This window comes from Momordica charantia, assembly GCF_013281855.1.
Source record: "Momordica charantia cultivar OHB3-1 chromosome 7 unlocalized genomic scaffold, Mcharantia_2.0 BLBB01000007.1, whole genome shotgun sequence".
Taxonomy (NCBI): Eukaryota; Viridiplantae; Streptophyta; class Magnoliopsida; order Cucurbitales; family Cucurbitaceae; genus Momordica; species Momordica charantia.
Window position 1 is genome coordinate 11,450,944 of NW_028275165.1, and position 22,039 is coordinate 11,472,982.

The 22,039-nt window shown below is 38.4% G+C and overlaps 1 long non-coding RNA gene and 1 other non-coding gene across 2 annotated transcripts; both read right to left on the bottom strand.

The window, feature by feature from the left end:
* Positions 1-5,295: 5,295 nt before the first annotated feature.
* Positions 5,296-5,402, bottom strand: LOC148210351 (small nucleolar RNA R71). Its single transcript, XR_015792500.1, has one exon. It is a non-coding gene; the product is annotated as a small nucleolar RNA R71 (small nucleolar RNA).
* A 10,749-nt stretch (positions 5,403-16,151) lies between these two features.
* LOC148210352 (uncharacterized) lies at positions 16,152-22,039 on the bottom strand. The gene is made up of 2 exons (XR_015792270.1): positions 17,394-22,039; positions 16,152-16,658 (listed from the first exon to the last, which is right to left on the bottom strand). It is a non-coding gene; the product is annotated as an uncharacterized LOC148210352 (long non-coding RNA).

Sequence of the window (22,039 nt, forward strand, 5' to 3'; positions counted from 1 at the left end):
ATGTTGATGATATTGTGATTACTGGTAATGATTCATCAGGCATCCTATCACTCAAAACTTTCCTTCATTGTCAATTTCATATGAAGGATTTGGGAGTGCTGAAATATTTCTTAGGAATTGAGGTAATAAGGAGCAAGAAGGGGATTCTCTCATCACAGAGGAAATATGTACTTGACCTGTTAACTGAAACAGGAAAGTTAGCTGCTAAGCCGCGTAGTACCCCAATGATACCTAATTTACAACTTACAAAGGAAGGGGAGTTGTTGAAAGATCCTGAGAAGTATAGGAGATTAGTAGGGAAGTTGAATTATCTTATGGTTACGAGGCCAGACATAGCTTATCCAGTTAGTATTATGAGTCAGTTTATGAGTTCTCCTACGACTAACCATTTGATCGCATTGGAACATATTTTATGTTATTTGAAAGGTGCTCCTGGACGTGGTTTGTTATATAAAGATCATGGTCATCTTAATATTGAATGTTTTTCAGATGCTGATTGGGCAGGTTCTATGGAAGATAGAAGATCAACCTCAAGATATTGTGTATTTGTCGGAGGTAATTTAGTTTCTTGGAAAAGTAAGAAACAAAACGTGGTGTCGCGTTCGAGTGCTGAATCAGAATATAGAGCTATGGCACAGTCGGTGTGTGAATTAGTATGGATACATCAGCTTCTGATTGAATTGGGATTTGGCATCACCACTCCAATGAAACTTTGGTGTGATAATCAAGCAGCTCTTCATATTGCATTTAATCCAGTATTTCATGAACGAAACAAACACATTGAAGTTGATTGTCATTATGTACGTGAGAAAATACAGCAAGGATTAGTGGCTACAGGGTATGTGAAGACTGGAGAGCAGCTAGGAGATATCTTTACTAAAGCATTGAATGGAGCACGAATAGATTATTTGTCTAACAAGTTGGGCATGATTAACATATATGCACCAACTTGACGGGGAGTGTTAGAGTATAGATATTAGTATGTTTTATATTCTTGTATTAATATTAATTTGTTCTTTACCTTCTCCGTATAGGATTAGGTCAACCTTGTATATTTGTCTATATATATAGAATTTAATAATGAGAATACAGAACATTAGATTCTCTCCAACTTTAGTCTCTATAGATAGAATACATTATATATTATTTATTCAAAGTCGGGGGAGGCGGCTACTTAATAGATTCGTCCTGGAGAGTTTGCACAAAGGCAAGATATAAGAAAAACTTATTTTTATTCGAAATTAAACTTTAAAATATATCTTCAAAAAATTATAAGGGGACCTAGGCCAAGACTAATATATATATATATATGACCTATTTATACGCCAAGGCTAATAACTAGATTTTGCATATATAAATATGCGCGCAAAGATTTGTGAAAGAGTAAAAGAAAATAATTCATAAACTAAACTTGAAGGCAAATAAAATCTAATACAAAATAAACTAATATGAATTGTCTTTAAAATAAATAAGGAAACAATCTTCCTTAATTTGGAAAGGACTGGGCGGTAAGCAAAGGGACGACAACAAGTCTTGGTGCACGCCCATGGCACTGAGCAGGCATGAGCGACAAGCGAGGCGGCATGGGCGTCGCAGTAGGTAGGCGTGGGCGTGTGGGAAGGCAGCAAGACGCATGCATCAAGGCATTGGTGTGCGCATGTGATAACTCTCCAAAAGAGAGTTATTGTGGTACTATTTTGGTAGCTATAGAAGCTCAAAAAATGAGGAATTAAGTGAGAAATAGAAAAGTCAAATATGAACAGCTCGTTTTGTTAATTTTCGAGAAGTCTGAACTCTTCCATGCTATTTTGGAATATTTTTGCAGATTTGAAGATGTTGTGTCAAAGTGCTGTTGAAGATTACTGTACGAATGCTGTAGCTTCGCCAAAGTCACTATGCTGGACTTTTACTGACATCCGTACTAGGCGTATTTTGTCAAGTTTTGCCCTAATTTCTTGGGGGCCTATACAAGCAACAATATGGGGGTTGTTTCATTATCAATTCCCAGGGGAATAGATTCCAAAAGAGAAAAAATACACTAAATTAGATGCAAAAGACAGGGAAACCTTTATTCATTTTAGAGAAGGAGCTGACGGAAGGAAGCTGAAGCTATTGGTTCTTCACTGAACTGGAGGTTTCGAGAGATTTTCTAGAGCTTTTTCACGAAATGGCTTGTTTCTTTTTATTTTCCATTGGGGGGGGGAGGAAGTCGCTTGATGTAGCTCTTGAACAGTGACATTTTAGTTGCTTACCTTGCTGATTTAATAGAGTTGTTCTAATATTTTCATCTTACTGAATATGTTTAGCCATCATTTTAAATTTGTTAGCTCTTGTGTGACTTGGGAAAGTTCTATTGATGCATGATAAGCTTTATTTTGTGTTAGATTACTCTCATTTAAGTAGGATGATGAGTACTCAAGGATGAGGCGAAAGAGACCCATGTATGTTTGGGCAATCAGCATTGTGATATTTGTTAGAGCATTAATTGGGAGTGAACGACAACATTAGCACTGATTCCCCCTCTCTTATCCTTAACCGTTTCTCTATTTTCGTGTGCCCCTAGCATCTGTTATTACAATATTTCTCTCTTGGATTTCCTTTATGCATTTTTATAGCATTTTACTTAGTTTAGTTATACAAAGACCGATTATCTTTTATTTGCATTATTTGTATTTTTAATGCATGCTTAGAGTAATATCCTTAGTCCATATGGATTTCGACCTTGTTTATACTACATCGACGCGAATATTATACACTTTCACTTGCATTCGCATTGGTTGTAGACGTGCAACAGCATGCGAGTGAGTGAGGCTTGCGGTGTGGCGCACGGCACGTCTTAGGCAGCCATTGGCGCGCACAGAGGCATGTGCGCTGGATGACGAGCGTGACTGAGGCAACAGGTAGATGGACGTTTGGAGCGCACAAGTAGGGAGTGATTACGCTTGTTTACATGCATAAAAAGAAGGTTTTAGATGCTGTTTTTACAATGTTTTAGCTTTGTTTCGGACTTTTCTCGATCATTTGAGTTTCAATTCATGCAAAATTCATATATGATGGTTTGTGGTTGGCTTATATTGTATTTATGACATTTTAGGACCATTTGGGAGTGGAAATTAATCAAAAGAAGCAAAAAGACGGAAAAATACCTCAGGAGGCGCCAGGCGCCTAGGCTGCTGCAGAAAACGTCGTTTTCTTCCAACTTTGCCCTTAATGAAACGTGTCTTCCAGTGCGTTTTGGTGGTTCCAACCGATGCATACGTGTAGAAGAAGTATTCCACTATCAGTTTGAGCATGATTTGGTCAGTCAAAGAAGTTGGAAATGGGTGATCCACCAGCGTTTTAGGACCTACCTAACCAATTCTGCACAACTATAAATTCCAGCAGCTTCTCCACCAAATTCATCAAGTCTTGCTTCCTTCTCTTGATCATTCTTAGTGTTTCTTTGTTGCTTTCTAAGTTCTTTTGAGTTGCTTTCATTAGTTGCTTTTAGTTTTTAAATCCTGAGCACTTTACATTCCTTTATTGAGCTTTGTTTTGTTTCCGTTGTTACTTAGTTATTTTCTACCTATTCAAATTTATAAAAATCCAGCACTTAGCTTATCTTTACTTTGCCTTAACTTTATTTTTAGTTAAGAGAATTGTGTTTTTGGAGGAAAGATCACGTGACACTCCCCCCTTGCTTGAAAGAGAAGGGCGAAGCTCTCAATCCCGAGCAAAACTCTCCGTTAGTTAACTTTTGTTTTTCACACATGCATTTCAATGTCAACCATTTTACTTGCTATATTTTCTTCAATATGTCTTTCTAAATTCCCGTCTCTAGCCCGGTTATGGATAGTTAGCCTTTTATTTCTAAAAAGGGTTGCTAAGAAGTAGTGTTTTTGCTTTCCACTCATTGCTCAACATGTTTTCCCAAAAAGTTAGGATTTAGAGAAGGCCACTGTATGTCTTAACAAGTCAATACTGAAAAGGTTGCTTATTTGCATTGTTGAATGGTTAAACCGAGGAGAGGGGCGCCTTAGACATAAGGGTTCCGATTAAGTAGCCTAGACATAGGACCTTAACCCGAGATTGCGACTATTTCCATCCTAAAACTAAGATATCTATCATAATAGACATATTAGGGAATGTCTTAGGACTTTGAACTTGCTTAGACATAAGTCAAGTGAAAAGCGTAGTCCTTGGTTCCTAAAGTAAAATGCATATCGTCCTTAGCGTATCCTTGATTCTTTGTTGGCTAACTTGAAGTAATTCGGGCTAGGTTTTACCATTATAAGACCAAATCCCAAATCCAAAACCATTATTTGTGACCACTTCCCATTTTACAAGAATCACTCATTTCAACGATCACTATTCATTAAAACTTTAGAGTTTGGAAATTATTTAGAAGTCCTTGAGGATCGATACTTGGATACTCCATCTATTTTATATTACTCTGACAGGTGTGCGCTTGCATCTATAGAATTGTTACCACGCTTAGTGTGTGCGTTCAGCATAACCCCAGTCAAGTTTTTGGCGCCGTTGCCGGGGACTTTAGTTTTAAAATTATTTTCAAATTCTTTTAGTTTTTATTTTTGTGAATTGTTGTTGGGTGTAATTTTCATCCACCGTTTTTGTTCTATATTTTTGGTCGTTTATCTCACAAGGGTAAGTTAAAGTGCATGAGCACAAGATCTTTTCTTCTACCCCTTGACCCTGAGATTGAGCGGACCCTTCAAAAACTCGAAAGGAGCAAAGACTTCGAAAACAACTAGAAAAGCAAAAAGAGAGAGAAGGTGAAATCAGTCCTGAAAGTGAGTAGAGAGTACGAGCACATCAATGGCAGATATTCCACCTCGTGATCCGGTTTATTCTCCTGCTGTTAACGGTAATATGAGGGATCACGCAAGAAATAATGAATTCAACCATATCCAGATGGCAGACAACAGAGACGTGGCAATGCGAGAATATGCCGCCACGGCTTTTCAGAACTTTGATTCAGGGATAGTCAACCCTATTCCAGCCCACGCAAACTTTGAGCTTAAACCAATGATGTTCCAAATGTTATTGACAATTGGACATTTTGGAGGGCAGGAACATGAAGATCCACATGATCATCTGAAATCATTCATTCAAATTGCAAATGCATTTCGATTACCTGGTATAACAGACGATGCTCTTAGACTAACACTTTTTCCATTTTTTTTGAAGGACCAAGCTAGAGCATGGCTCAATGCATTTCCACCGAGATCCATCACCACATGGAGGTCGTTAGTGGAGAAGTTCTTAACAAAATTCTTCCCACCTACTCGCCACGCTGATATCAGAGAGGAGATCATCTCCTTTAGACAGTATGATCGTGAACCTGTTCACGAGGCGTGGGAAAGATTTAAAGAACTAATCAGAAAATGTCCAAACCATGGCTTGCCGGCATGCATCAAGATAGAACATTTCTTTAGAGGTTTAGATCATCCTACTAAAATGATGCTAAACAATGCTGCCAATGGAGCCTTTACAAAGAAGACATTCAACGAGATAGTCGACATCCTAAATGACTTAGCTTCACACAACGAACTATGGTGTTCGCAAAGATCTAGGGCAGCACCGAAGAAGCAAGATCCAACTGGAGTTTTGGCTCTGGACATTATAACCTCGATGCAAAAAGAGATGGTTACAATGAACCAGAGGCTGAAAGAGATGGCGTTGGGAATAAAAAATCCATTAGCCACGCCGATACAACTTGTGCAGTCGGATTATTGCACTCCTGCCCCTGTTTGCCAAGTCAACGATCTCATTTGTTCATTTTGCAGTGAAAACCATATTTATGATAATTGTCTACATAACCCTGCTTCCGTTTTTTATGTAGGACATGGGAACAATAGGAACATTAACCCATATTCGAACACCTACAACCCAGGTTGGAGGCACCACCCTAATTTCTCATGGGGAGGTCAAGGAGGTTCGAGCGGTTTTAATCAAGGGCAGAGCCAGCAGAACAAGCAGCCCTATGTTCCACCTACACAACAATACATCCTGCCACCGCAACAGCAGTACAATCAGAGAACACCGACTCCACCAGTTCAAAATAACAACTCAAACCTTGAAATATGATGAAGGAGTACATGGTCCGAACCGACGCAGTGATACAATCCCACGCGGCATCAATGAGGAATTTTGAGACCCAATTGGGACAGCTCGCCAATGAATTGAAGAATAGACCATAAGGTTCTTTTCCAGGCCATACTGAATTACCAAAACGAGAAGGGAAAGAACAGTGCAAAGCTGTCACCCTTAGTAGTGGACTGGCATATGATGGACCAACAATGCCAACAACAGATGTACAGATTCCGTCCACTGAACCAACTATAAAGATACCAGAGAATCCAACAACATCAGAAAAAGAAAATATTAGAAAAGGTAATGAGGACACCCTGAGTGTTCCTCCACAGGTACAACCTTCTTTAACCTCTACTCCCTCGTTTCCACAAAGATTAGTTAAGAAAAATAATGATTCCCAGTTTAGAAAATTTTTAGATATTTTAAAACAATTGCATATAAATATACCATTAGTAGATGCTCTAGAACAGATGCCAAATTATGCTAAGTTTTTGAAAGATATAGTTTCTAGGAAGAAAAAGATAGGAGAGCATGAACTGGTAGCCATGACAAAATGTAGTAGTGAAGCTGTAGGCAGCCCGCTACCCATGAAATGTAACGATCCTGGCAGTTTTACCATTCCATGTTCCATAGGAGGGAAAAACTTAGGTAGGGCATTATGTGATCTAGGCGCTAGCATTAATCTTATGCCATTATCAGTTTTCAAATCTTTAGGCATAGGAGAAGCTAGACCTACTATGGTTACCCTCCAACTAGCAGATAGATCTATCATAAGACCTGAGGGAAAGATAGAAAATGTTTTAGTCCATGTGGACAAATTCATTTTCCCTGCGGACTTTATCATTCTAAATTGCGAGGCAGACTTAGACGTTCCCGTTATTTTAGGAAGACCATTTCTAACCACTGGGGATACAGTTTTTAATGTGAGGAAGGGAGAAATTACAATGAGGGTAAATAATGAAGAAGTTAAATTTAACGTTCTAGACGCCATGAAATTACCAGGAGACTTTGAAGAGTGCTCTGCTATAACTAGCTTGAATCCTATTATGTTTGATGAGTTTTATGACTTGTTAGTTACAGAGATTGAAGAAGCGCTTGATAACATAGCAGAAGGACCAGAAGATGTGACTAATCCTGTTGAAAAAATACAAGAAGAAAAATGCAAGTCGTTACTTCCGTCCATAGTGGAACCACCCACTTTGGAGCAGAAGCCATTGCTGTCGCATTTAAAATATGCGTATCTAAGGGATAACGACACTTTACCAGTTATTATAGCTTCCAATTTATCACCTACTAATGAATATTCTTTATTGCAGATTTTGGAGAAGCACAAAATGGCCATTGGATGAACGATAGTAGATATCCGAGGGATAAGCCCGGCCTTTTGCATGCACAAAATCTTATTGGAAGAAGATGCTAAGAACACTATTGAGAATCAAAGGCGGTTGAACCCGAAGATGAAAGAGGTTGTAAGGAAAGAAATTCTTAAATGGCTTGACGCTGGTGTTATATACCCAATATCCGACAGCAGCTGGGTAAGCCCAGTACAGTGTGTACCAAAGAAAGGGGTATAACTGTAGTGTCCAACGAGGAGAATGAGCTCATCTCAACCCGAACTATGAGTGGGTGGAGAGTTTGCATTGACTATCGCAAACTCAACAAGGTAACGAAGAAAGACCATTTTCCTCTACCGTTTATTGACCAGATGCTCGACCGTCTAGCAGGTAAGGATTTCTATTGTTTCTTAGATGGATATTCGGGTTATAATCGAATTACTATTGCTCCAGAAGACCAGGAGAAGACAACATTTACGTGTCCGTATGGTACGTTCGCTTTCAGGCTAATGCCCTTTGAATTATGCAATGCACCCGCGACTTTTCAGAGGTGTATGATGGCCATCTTCTCTGACATGGTAGAAAATATTCTAGAAGTTTTTATGGATGACTTTTCTGTTTTTGGAAATTCTTTTGACGCATGTTTAGTTAATTTGGAGAGAGTATTCGAGAGATGTGAACAAACAAACCTAGTCCTAAATTGGGAGAAGTGTCATTTCATGGTACAAAAGGGTATTGTTTTGGGTCACAAAATTTCCAAGCAAGGAATAGAGGTAGACCACGCTAAGATAGACATCATTTCAAAGCTACCTCCTCCCACGAATGTTAAAGGGATTAGAAGTTTTTTAGGGCATGGGGGATTTTACCGCCGCTTTATAAAAGACTTTGCTAAAATTTCTAAACCCTTGCGTCAATTGTTAGAACATGATAGATCATTTGTTTTTTGTGATGACTGTTTAAAATCATTTGAAATGTTGAAAGTTGCTTTAAGTTCAGCCCCTATAATTATCGAATCTAATTGGGATTTACCTTTCGAACTCATGTGTGATGCTAGTGATTATGCAATAGGAGCTATGTTAGGACAACGTAAAAACAAGATCTTGCATCCTGTATATTATGCTAGTAAGACTCTGACCGGTGCACAACTCAATTACACTACTACTGAAAAGGAACTGTTAGCAGTTGTGTTCACCTTTGATAAGTTTAGGACTTACTTGATAGGCACAAAAGTCATTGTTTTTACTGACCATTCTGCTTTAAAATATTTATTTGCTAAAAAAGATGCGAAACCACGTTTGATACGGTGGATTTTGTTACTTCAAGAGTTTGATATTGAAGTTAGGGACAGGAAGGGTACTGAAAACCAAGTTGCTGATCACCTGTCTTGATTGGAATCCCCGCTCTGTGATGATGGAACTGTTATATGTGAACAGTTTATTGACGAGCAACTCTTGCGAGTTGATTCAGTTCCGTGGTATGCCGATATAGCAAATTTTTTAGTAAGTCGAATAGTTCCTTATGAGTTTAACAAGCAACAGGTAAAGAAATTTCTAAATGAAGTTCGATTTTATCGTTGGGATGAACCTTTTTTATATAAGCTAGGACCTGACAATATCTTACGCAGGTGTGTAGCAGAAGAAGAGCACGAGGCGATATTAGACGTTTGTCATATGTCTCCATATGGAGGACATTTTGCAGGACACAAAACCGCAGCCAAAGTTTTGCAAAGTGGGTTCTTTTGGCCCACTCTGTTCAAAGATGCACATAAGTTTGCCCAGGTTTGTGACAAATGCCAACGGACAGGTAATATATCTAAACGCCACGAAATGCCTCAAACCCCGATCCTTGAGATTGAAATATTTGATGTGTGGGGTATAGATTTTATGGGTCCATTTCCATCTTCTAATGGTAAGCTTTATATATTGTTAGCAGTAGATTATGTTTCGAAATGGATAGAAGCCATTGCAACTGCTACCAATGATTCTAAAGTTGTCATTCGTTTTCTGCAAAAGTACATTTTTACGGGTTATGGAACCCCGCGTTGTCTGATAAGCGATGGGGAGGCTCATTTTGTGAATAGGTCTATGCATAAGTTGCTGGCTAAATACAATGTGCATCATAGGGTTGCAACAGCATATCATCCTCAGTCGAATGGGTTAGCCGAAATATCTAATAGGGAGGTAAAAAACATTTTAGAAAAAACTGTAAATCTTAACCGTAGGGATTGGTCTTTGAAGCTTGATGATTCACTTTGGGCATATAGGACAGCATTTAAGACTCCCCTCGGCATGTCCCCCTATAGGCTAGTCTTTGGAAAAGCATGTCATTTGCCTCTTGAGCTAGAATATAAAGCATTTTGGGCTACTAAGAAATTAAATTTTGATTTGTCGGCTGCAGGTGAAGCGAGGACGTTACAATTGTTGGAATTAGAAGAACACAGGCAATTTTCTTATGAGAATGCTAAGCTGTTTAAGGAAAAAACTAAACAGTGGCATGATAGGCGTCTTCGGCCGAACAATCTTCAAGAAGGTGATCTGGTTCTGTTATTCAATTCTAGGTTGAAACTTTTTCCTGGGAAACTTAAGGCTAGATGGTCTGGTCCCTTTAAAATTTTTAAAGTCTACCCATATGGGGCAGTGGATCTAGTTGACTCTAAGGGAAGTATTTTTAAAGTAAATGGGCAGAGACTTAAGCCATATTTTGGAGAACCAGTGGATAGAGGAAAAACCTCTATTCAACTTTTAGGACAATAATTTTTTGCGAAAAATGTTTTTCCTTCTTATCCGTTTTGAAAGAACAAAGGTAAAGGAAGAAAGTTTTTACTTCTTACATTCTTTTTGTTTAATCATAAAAAGTTTTGCTTATTAAGAGAATGTTCTTGAAAACATTGAAAAAAAAAAGAAAAAAATGAGAGAGCTAGTTTACGATTTTTGTTTTCTTAATGTTTTTTTTGTTTTTATAGGTAGTTTCTAATTTTGAAGCACGAGAGTGAGTATATTTTAAGCACGATAGTCTTGATGTAGGATGGAGAAGAGTGAAGAAAAAAAAAAAATTACGCAGGCGCCTGGCGCCTGCCCTATTTTTTCCAGCATTTCGAAAAATCTTTTTCCTTCGTGGTTTGGGTTTCATTTTCGAATTTTATAGGTTTTATTTTGGGTCAAACATTAATCCTTTGTGATTTAAGTTTCACATCTCTCCTTAAAAATACTTCAAATTTTGTTTCCCTAATCCTATTTGGAATTCAAACTTATTTTTTCCTTTTAGGTTTAGGAAACCTAGTTTGAACTTATAACTCAATCTCTTTCCATTTAGAATTTAGTTTGGGGAAAGCTTTAAATAGACCCATTGCCTAAGCCTTACACCTCAACAAAAACCCACACAACTCTCTTCCTCCCCTTTGTTTTTTGAAAAAACACACTCCCTCGTCACCCTTGTTTTCGATTTTCAGCCATCACCAAGAAGAAGAAGAAATTTCTAGCATTTTCTTACTTCTATTTCTTCTTCCTCTCAACATACTTCACTCCCTACCTCTTCTACTCAAGCTCCAAATGCCACAAGCATTCCCTTTCCACCATTGGAGAACTTCCAACACCACATGGTTCCAGATTTTCGGCTAGCTGCTGTTAGGGGAGGAAACCCGCTTCAAACATTTGAATTTCCTCCTTCCCAAGCTCCTACACAACATCCTATGATGAGCCCACATGGTTATGTTAATTTTCAGCAACTACCCATCCTTAATATACCTCAAAACAGTGAGTTTAGGGCTGAACATCCTCAACAACCTCCTCCAATGATCAATCCGGGTATGTACCAACCATTTCTGTTTAACCCGGTTCCTCCCTATCATTTTCCCTTGTCCCAAATGCAAATTCCAGCTAGTGTTCATCCTTATGGAATGCCTAACCCATCTACTCTATTTCCTAGCCTTCCACCTTATTATAGAATGGGTAATTGGGTACCTCCACAAAATTATGGGATGATTTCACCTAGGGTTCCCCCACCACCTCAACTTCCATTCCTAGAAAGAGGACCTCAAGCACCCCAATTGAACCCTAACATATTGAGTACCTTCAACATGGGACAACTAAAACCCTTAGAGCCTCCTATGATGCCAATCCCAGCCAATCTGCCGATGGTAACACATGTTGAATTTTGTCCCTTTAAATTCTAGTATGTTTTTAATCGTGTACTAACTTGTCGGACGTGAGTTCGGTTGAGTTATGCTTTACAGGATACAGGAGTTGAGCATGGAGGAGAGCAAGAGAAGAGCCATAACCAGAGGCTAGAGCCCGAGGTCTCGATAGGGCAAAAGAGGAAGGGCAAGGAGGTGCTGACGGACCCAGAAACTGAGAAAGATGGGAGTAGTAGGCGTCTAACGCCTAAGGATTCAGCTATGGAGAACAGAGATGAGGAGCAGTTTTATTCGTCTCCGCTGATTATTACACCTGGAGATGGTAATGATGATTTCCTACTGGTTTCATGAGGCGATTGTTCAAATATGCCAGTTCGGAGGATACCGAAAACGAAGTGGTAAGAAAAGATACTCAGGAACCTTCCCCATTGGATACACCTACAGAAGGAGCATTTTTTAGTCACCAAACGTTGCCTACTGGGGGAACTGGATCTACTCCATTGGCAACGGATGAGTATGTCACACCGATGGCCACTCTACCAGGGGTAAGGGATGCTCACGCTATTCCTTCTAATGCAGTTAACCCGCTTGGGTGTGATACAGGTAGATCCAAGGTTGGGGAGAATAGTACTCAAGAACCTACCTGAGAAGAAGATCCTGAGGACACGCAGATGTTAAGCGAAATGTTCCAATACAAGAGACGGGAGAAAAAGAGTTCAAAACGTCGTGCAGTTCAGACTAAGAAGCCGACAGTGCCCATGAATGAACCTAAAATGAGAGCTGCGAAAGCTAAAGTAGCTGAAGCTAAGAAGAAGGTAGTGGCACCTGGGCCAGTTGATACAATCGAACTAGACTTGAATGAGGGAGAGGAGGTTGAGACGAAATGGAACGCGGCGAATTTAGCCACTCGAACTTCATTAATGACATCCCGTAAGATTATGACAAAATTGGGATTCGATCTCAATCTAGGAGATGTGCCTGACGATTGGAGGGAGACCGCTAGAGATAAAGAATGGAGACCACTCATTCAGCCCGTACAATGTGAGGCTTTGGAGTTAGTCAGAGAGTTCTATGCTGCTGTTCATCCCCAGCACATATAGCCGTAGTGCGTGGGAAGGAAATAAGGTTTGATGCCACTCAGATCAACTACACCTTCAACATTGAGAATATCAGAGATGCTGTGGGAAATAAGATGTTAGTGACTTCGACTCTAGAACAGCTCGGTGAGGCTCTAGAATGTGTTGGGAAGCCCTCTGTCACTTGGGATTTGACTAGTTATGGCAAGGTGCGACTAAAACCCAAGGATGTTTCACTAGCTGCTGCAGAATGGTTATATATAGTCAAAAACAGAATTCTGCCAACGGAGCATGATGAGCATGTCACTCAGGATAGGGTCCTGCTGGTTTATGCCATGCTATAGGGCATAGATGTGAATTATGGAGAATTGATCAATACCAGTATCCATGAGTGTGCCCACCGGACACGTGGTAAGATTTATCACCCACGCTTGGTCACTTCTTTATGCTTGCGACAAGGTGTGCATATTCTAGCCTTACTACGCATGTTTTTTGTATTGATTATGTTTCGAGCTCAGTTGAAGCATGCATAAATTAGTATCGTTTATCTTCTGATCACTTAAAGTATGCCTTCACTTAACCTTAGTTTAGCTTTTTCACATGCCTACTTTGAAGCATCTGTGTTGTGCATGTGATTTCATGTCAATGATGATTCTAAGAGATTGTTGAGTTTTCTGTTCTATGCCTGACTAAGCTTTGAGTTATTTCCTTCGTTTATGTGATAAACTCATTTTCTTTTCTGTCTTTTTGATCTTTACAGACTTTAAGCTTTTTCTTTGCCCCTATATAGGAAGTCCTTGTCCTTTTTACTGTTAAGCCTTTTTCATCAGATGCACAAGTCTTTTCCCAGTGAGGATATTGTCTCTCTTAAGTTTGGGGGGGACAGTCGTTGTGTCAGTTATTGTTTCAGAAAGATAAAGTGTTATTTATATTTGAAAAATCATGCTATTTTCTTTTGAAAAAGAGTCAGTTGAAAAGAAAGAAAGTGTTGAAAAGCACTTAGCTCAAAAAAAAAACAAAACAAAAGTTGCAAAAGAGTAAAAAGAGTCTTGTTGAGAGAAAATAAGAGTGGGGAAAATACTTGTGTTAGAAAGAAAAGAGTGGTAAAAACAATGAGAGTTAAAGAAAATGTATTTATGATTTCTGAGTCCTACTGTAGACACCCATTTAGTTTTAGGTTGGGTGTTGACTTTGAAAATAGCAGTAAGGATGGTGATAAGTGACTTCGTGTTTCTCATTGTCGTCGTCTTATGACCTAGCTGTTAGATTCAAAGTCTTTCTACGAGTAGCTGTGGTTGAAACCGATGTTAGTGTGTGGAAACCTCAGGGGCTAGTAGCCGGTCTTTCAGATGTAAAAGTCTCAATGTAAAAAGGGAGTGTGCAGATTCCTTAGGGGTATTTGAAAACGTTTTCTGTTTTTGAAAGGAAAAATGATTTTGAAAGAGAAAGTTTTTATCATTTGAAACTTGGTTTATAGTGACTCAGCTTACAAAGGCAATAGAATGGTAGGCTTTGACATCTTTTCCCTGAGACAATTTATGATTGAACATCTCGACTGCTTTTGCTTTACCTTGTCCATGTGTTAGAAAGCTGATTAAAGTTGCTAAGTTTTGCTTGAGGACAAGCAAAAAGTTAAGTTTGGGGGTGTGATTACGCTTGTTTACATGCGTAAAAAGAAGGTTTTAGATGCTATTTTTACTATGTTTTAGCTTTGCTTCGGACTTTTCTAGGTCATTTGAGTTCCAATTCATGCAAAATTCATATATGATGGTTTGTGGTTGGCTTATATTGTATTTATGACATTTTAGGACCATTTGGGAGTGGAAATTAATCAAAAGAAGCAAAAAGACGGAAAAATACTTCAGGAGGCGCCAGGCGCCTAGGCTGCTGCAGAAAACGTGGTTTTCTTCCAACTTTGCCCTTAATGAAACGCGTCTTCCAGTTCATTTTGGTGGTTCCAACCGATGCATACGTGTAGAAGAAGTGTTCTACTATCAGTTTGGGCATGATTTGGTCAGTCAAAGGAGTTGGAAATGGGTGATCCACCAGCGTTTTAGGACCTACCTAACCAATTCTGCACAACTATAAATTCCAGCAGCTTCTCCACCAAATTCATCAAGTCTTGCTTCCTTCTCTTGATCATTCTTAGTGTTTCTTTGTTGCTTTCTAAGTACTTTTGAGTTGTTTTCATTAGTTGCTTTTAGTTTTTAAATCCCGAGCACTTTACATTCCTTTATTGAGCTTTGTTTTGTTTCCGTTGTTACTTAGTTATTTTCTACCTATTCAAATTTATAAAAATCCAGCACTTAGTTTATCTTTACTTTGTCTTTACTTTATTTTTAGTTAAGAGAATTGTGTTTTTGGAGGAAAGAGCACGTGACACTCCCCCTTGCTTGAAAGAGAAGGGCGAAGCTCTCAATCCCGAGCAAAACTCTCCGTTAGTTAACTTTTGTTTTTCACACATGCATTTCAATTTCAACCATTTTACTTGCTGTATTTTCTTCAATATGTCTTTCTAAATTCCCGTGTCTAGCCCGGTTATGGATAGTTAGCCTTTTATTTCTAAAAAGGGTTGCTAAGAAGTAGTGTTTTTGCTTTCCACTCATTGCTCAATGACTGGTGGTTATGCTGAACGCACGCACTAAGCGTGGTAACAATTCTATAGATGCAAGCGCACACCTGTCAGAGTAATATAAAATGGATGGAGTATCCAAGTATCGATTCTCAAGGACTTCTAAATAATTTCCAAACTCTAAAGTTTTAATGAATAGTGAACGTTGAGATGAGTGATTCTTGTAAAATGGGAAGTGGTCACAAATAATGGTTTTGGATTTGAGATTTGGTCTTATAATGGTAAAACCTAGCCCGAATTACTTCAAGTTAGCCAACAAAGAATCAAGGATACGCTAAGGACAATATGCATTATACTTTAGGAACCAACGACTACGCTTTTCACTTGACTTATGTCTAAGCAAGTTCAAAGTCCTAAGACATTCCCTAATATGTCTATTATGAGAGATATCTTAGTTTTAGGATGGAAATAGTCGCAACCTTAGGTAAGGTCCTATGTCTAGGCTACTTAACCGGAACCCTTATGTCTAAGGGGCTCCTCTCCTCGGTTTAACCACTCAACAATGCAAATAAGCAACCTTTTCAGTATTGACTTGTTAAGACTTACAGTGGCCTTCTCTAAATCCTAACTTTTTGGGAAAACATGTTGAGCAATGAATAAAAAGCAAAAACACTACTTCTTAGCAACCCTTTTTAGAAATAAAAGGCTAACTATCCACAACCGGGCTAAAGACGGGAATTTAGAAAGACATATTGAAGAAAATACAGCAAGTAAAATGGTTGAAATTGGAATGCATGTGTGAAAAACAAAAGTTAACTAACGGAGAGTTTTTCTTGGGATTGAGAGCTTCGCCCTTCTCTTTCAAGCAAGGGGAAGTGTCACGTGCTCTTTCCTCCAAAAACACAACTCTCTTAACTAAAAATAAAGTAAAGGCAAAGGGAAGATAAGCAAAGTGCTGGATTTTTATATATTTGAATAAGTAGAAAATAACTAAGTACAAACGAAAACAAAACAAAGCTCAATAAAGGATTGTAAGGTGCTCGGGATTTAAAAACTAAAAGCAACTAATGAAAGCAACTCAAAAGTACTTAGAAAGCAACAAAGAAACACTAAAAATGATCAAGAGAAGGAAGCAAGACTTGATGAATTTGGTGGAGAAGCTGCTGGAATTTATAGCTGTGCAGAATTGGTTAGGTAGGTCCTAAAACGATGGTGAATCACCCATTTCCAACTCCTTTGACTGACTAAATCGTGCTCAAACTGATAGTGGAACACTTCTTCTACACGTATGCATCGGTTGGAACCACCAAAACGCATTGGAAGACGCGTTTCATTAAGGGCAAAGTTGGAAGAAAAACTGTTTTCTGGAGCCTTCCCAGGCGCCTGGCGCCTCCAATGATGGTATTTCTGACTTTTTGCTTCTTTTGATTAATTTGCACTCCCAAATCGTCCTAAAATGTCATAAATACAATATAAGCCAACCACAAACCATCATATATGAATTTTGCATGAATTGGAACTCAAACGACCGAGAAAAAGTCCGAAACAAAGTTAAAACATAGTAAAAACAGCATCTAAAACCTTCTTTTTACGCATGTAAACAAGCGTAATCACTCAACATGTTTTCCCAAAAAGTTAGGATTTAGAGAAGGCCACTATAAGTCTTAACAAGTCAATACTGAAAAGGTTGCTTATTTGCATTGTTGAGTGGTTAAACCGAGGAGAGGAGCGCCTTAGACATAAGGGTTCCGGTTAAGTAGCCTAAACATAGGACCTTTGCCCGAGGTTGCGACTATTTCCATCCTAAAACTAAGATATCTCTCATAATAGACATATTAGGGAATGTCTTAGGACTTTGAACTTGCTTAGACCTAAGTTAAGTGAAAAGCGTAATCGTTGGTTCCTAAAGTAAAATGCATATCGTCCTTAGCGTATCCTTGATTCTTTGTTGGCTAACTTGAAGTAATTCGGGCTAGGTTTTACCATTATAAGACCAAATCCCAAATCCAAAACCATTATTTGTGACCACTTCCCATTTTACAAGAATCACTCATTTCAACGATCACTATTCATTAAAACTTTAGAGTTTGGAAATTATTTAGAAGTCCTTGAGGATCGATACTTGGATACTCCATCCATTTTATATTACTCTGACAGGTGTGCGCTTGCATCTATAGAATTGTTACCACGCTTAGTGCGTGCGTTCAGCATAACCCCAGTCAGGGAGCATGCGCACGTGTGCGTGGCGTTGGCGCATGCAGAGGTAAGCTTTGAGGCAAAGGCATGTGTCCGAAGGGCGTTGGCGTGCCACAGGAGGTGCTGAACGTGCTGGATGACACGCGTGGGATGAGCTCTTGTGAGGTTAGCATGGTGTTGAGGCCGTATGCGTGCGGGTTGTGGACCTTGAACGTGTGATTGTGCTGCCCTCGTGTCATGACTTGGTTCAAAGAAGTAGTTACCAAATATGATTGTATCATTTTCTCCTTGAAAAACATTCGTCCTCAAATCAAATTTATTACCTACACTTAAAGGAACCAAGTTAGTATCTTCAAAATCAAGATTTATGTTATACTTTTCTTGTAGAGCAAACTTAAAATTGTGAGGCATTGATGCTTTTCTTGGTCTTCTTGGGGTTGGTCTGTGAAAAGATTTTTCGCTCAAAAGTGTCTTTTAAATCCAATCAATTGGCTTGTTTAACTTGTGCTTGTATTTACTAGTTGTTGTTTGGTATTTGAATTCTTCAATATAACATTTGGTGTTCTCGACATTAGTTTAGAACACTTCTTGGACAAGTAGTTTCTCATGGTTCCCTTCATCTCAGACTTCATTTGTCCATGGTCATCTACAAAGAAAAATAACCAAATTAGTAACAAAAAAAAAACACACTATACTCACAGTGAAGTGTTATTTTGACACTGTTATTTTGTACTCATCATCGTGCATTATGGATAGCGCTGGGAAAGGAACTCTCATTTGTATCAAACTCAATGTAGAATTATGGGCATGTATTAGGAGTCTCTTTTCCTCTAGGTTAGGTCTAAAACTTTCAAACTTGATAAGTTTGGCGTTTGCTACACAATTCCTTCATCTGGCTCCATCTCATTCTTTACAATTCTTCTTATGTAAGTCCTGAAAATAAACACATAATGAATTCAAGTTAGTAGCAACTTTAAGATTTAATTCATACTTACCTTGTAAGATGATCTTAAAGTCTTGAGTATCAGATGACTCCTTTAAGCTCTATATTATCATGAGCATTTATAGCTTCCAACTCTAATTGTGCTCGATCATGATTGATGTGAGGAGTTGACGTTTCTTGCAAAAATCTTAGAAATGTGCAACCACTAGGATAAAGTATGTTAGTGTAAAAGTACAAATCCTGGTTCAATACTCCCATGAGATTTGACTCCTATTACCAAATAGGTTTGATCTCACTCTCTCTTTTCTTCCTCTACCTACTTTTTTCCAACTCCTCATTTTTCTTTCATTTAACTTAGTTGAAATACATACATAAATGTTTCTTCATGTATTAATAATACAAGAGTAGAAATCTCACAATGAAAAAAAAAACTTTGTTATCTAAGTGATTGGGAATGTTATGCATAGAATCACAAAGTGTCTCATTTTCTAATATACTACTTCCCTTCTCATCAAGGGACAAAATATTACGCAGTGCTTTGTTATCAATTGAAACTTCATGCATGGTTTAAGGAAGCATCTCTTCTTCAATCTCATCACCTTCTTCCTAAACAATAGGTAAAATGTCATGCAACAACTTGTAATCCATGGGAATAAGAATATCATGTGTTGATTCACAATGTATTTCATCTTCAATTATACTACTTATCTCTTCAATAATAGACATACAATCATTTAATACTTTGCAATCTAGTAGAATGAGGTCAACATGCATAGCATCACAAAGTATTTTATTTTCAATCTCACTACGTTTTATTTTATATAATTAGGACTAAAGTAGGTATACTAACTTTTCCAAACTTTGGCATGACATGAGGAATAGTGATATGAAAACCCTAGCAACTTTGAATTAGAAACCCTTTGGATATGTGAACCCCTAATCCACAAACACTAATACCACCAAAATCAGTTGAGCACAACCATAAGAAAGAGTTGAAATACGGTAACCTTGTTGATCGAAGACCACGAGGTAAGGAGAACATGGTCCTTACTCAAGGTTGAACACTCCACAAGAGAGGTTGTCAAACCCAACTTGAATGTTTTAAGTTTGCAAAATTCAAGCGCTCTTGGCTAGCTTGAAAGAAACGACTAGCTCAAAGGCTCAAAATTCCATTAAAACTCAACTACTCCATAAAACCTAAATGATAAGCTTATATATGGCTGATCAATAAAAATAACCAAAGTGGCCACAAATATTAATCCTAATTTATTTGGGTAAAAATAAATAAATAAAATAAAATAACGAACTAAACTAATTTAATAATATTATGGCTAAAACTTGGCACAAAATAAAGAAGCTAATGCACAATTGGTTAAACCTTACTAAAATAAAAAGACTTGCTAATTCATATCATCATCTCTTTCTTTTGAAGGATTTGTTGTGGAATCAAAATTGGAACCTGAACATAAAGAAACCAAGTTAGTAACTCAAAAAATAGAGTTCTTTCCATACTTACTTTGTCTAGTCGTCATGTAGACACTAGATCCACCTTGTAAGCACTAGTTTTTCATTTTTCCTTGCTTTAATCTATCCAAAAATAATGTATCCTACATGAAAAGGGAACTCATTTGCAACAACAAATTTGAAGTTAAAGAAAATACTTACTTGTGGTTCAACTTTGTAGGAATAAAAGTATGTCATTTTTTATTTTTTAAACTTTCTTTCTCCATTGTCAAACTTGAGGTAGAATTCTTGATCAATGGATTTGATGATTCTTCCCTTTTTTATTTTGTGCCTAACGTCCAAAATTTGGAGCTATTTGATGTTGTCGCTTGGTTGCCATCTTTTGTTATGTACCTTCACTTGGATTTTTCATTGGTAGTTTCTGAAATAGACAATAAAAATGCTAGAAAAGTAAAGGTTAACTAGGTTAGAAAATAAAATATATCCAACCTCACTCTTCCTTGCACACAAACTCATTTGTCCACCTCCGATTTACTCTTTTGCTTTGACTTTTCCCTTGACCTCTTCTTGCCTTTTTCTTTCTAACTTTAATTGATCAATACATAAATCATGTGGGGAAATGGGTACAAGAGTAAACTTTTTATCAATGAGTGTAAAAGAATACTTATTTTGGAAAGCATCATAGATAACTCTCCTATCGTACTGCATCGTTTTCCAAGTAATAGATCTCCAGCTTGCACAGGGTCAACATCACATAAGACCTGTCCAATTGCAAATTTGACGGTAGCTTGTTTGTTCATTTTGAGATCTCCATGTGTGCTGAGCCATTGTAGATGTATGGCTTTTGATGTGGTTGTGTTGTCAGGTTGAAACAAACCACAAAGTATATGCCAATTGCATTTGTGCAACTCCCATTATCAATTACTATACTACAAGGGACATTTTCACGATCTCGCTAGTATAAAATAGATTCTCCCTTTGTGCTTCTTCTTTATTGGCCTCGATGACTTTACAATCTAATGGCCCTTGACCATTTTTACCCAAGGCCCCAATAGTTGTCCTTTCAAAAGACTCTTCGCATCGACCCTCGACCATTTATACCCGAAGCCTCGACACTCATCTTTATCCAAATTGGTGTATCGACCCTCGACCGTTTTTACCCGAGGCCTCGATACCCAATTAGTGACGTATCAGCCCCCGACCGTTTATACCCGAGGCCCTGACACCCACCCATTCACTTTCCACAAGAATCCAACGTTCCTTATCATAACCAACTCCACAACAACCCCTATCCTGCAAACAGGGTCCGAAAACATGCTTCTATTACACCCACATCTCATAACAAAATAATATGACTCGAACCAGCACGCTCGCATCATAAAGAAACATTTATATAAACTGTACTAGCACGCCCACATCATAAGAAAACATAATCGCAATAATTCCATTGTAACGAGCATCCTTTGTAAACACACATCATTTCACAAAAATTCTCAGCAGTTTAACAAGGCAAAATTCCACCATTATCACCAACGAATATTCAACACTACACCAAGCATACAGATTAACACAAACGATAGTTACCTAGCACAATAGCGTATCAAAATCAATATTAAACATCACAAAACAACACAATGGAAACCAACTAACACACATTAACGCACGCACACGCCCCTTGTCTATTTACTCACAACCACGCCCCTAAGTTTTGCGTCGATCTCACACCTAGGCACTAAAAACAGAAAAAAAAACAGCAAGTTATGTATACGATTCAGCCTTTGAAATCAATTCTAAGAGGGTTCAAATGGCTCATTACCGCAAAATCGACTTCGTGTAGGTGTGGGTAACTTAGATGTAGCTCGCAAAGGTGTGGGTAACCTAAATCGGGCTTCGAACGGATGTGGGTAATCGCCAAACACCACAAACACTGCAGAAAATGAAGAGGTACGTCGGCCCGCCGTTAAATCCACCGGAAAACGCCGCGCTGCCACTAGAGTTTGAATAAACGCTGCCGCCTGGGTTCGAGGAGCGTCACTGCTAGTGGAGGTGTGGTTGGATTCGTGAGCGTGTTGCAGGTGTCGTCGCCGCCGATCTGAGGAATGTCGCCGCTGTGCTGAGGAAGCGTCGCCGGCGTGGAGGTTATCGGAAAATGGGGGCTGGGCGGCTGGAGCAACACGAGAAAGAGGGAGAGGGAGAAGATAAACTTAGGTTTTCTTTTTTTTATTAATT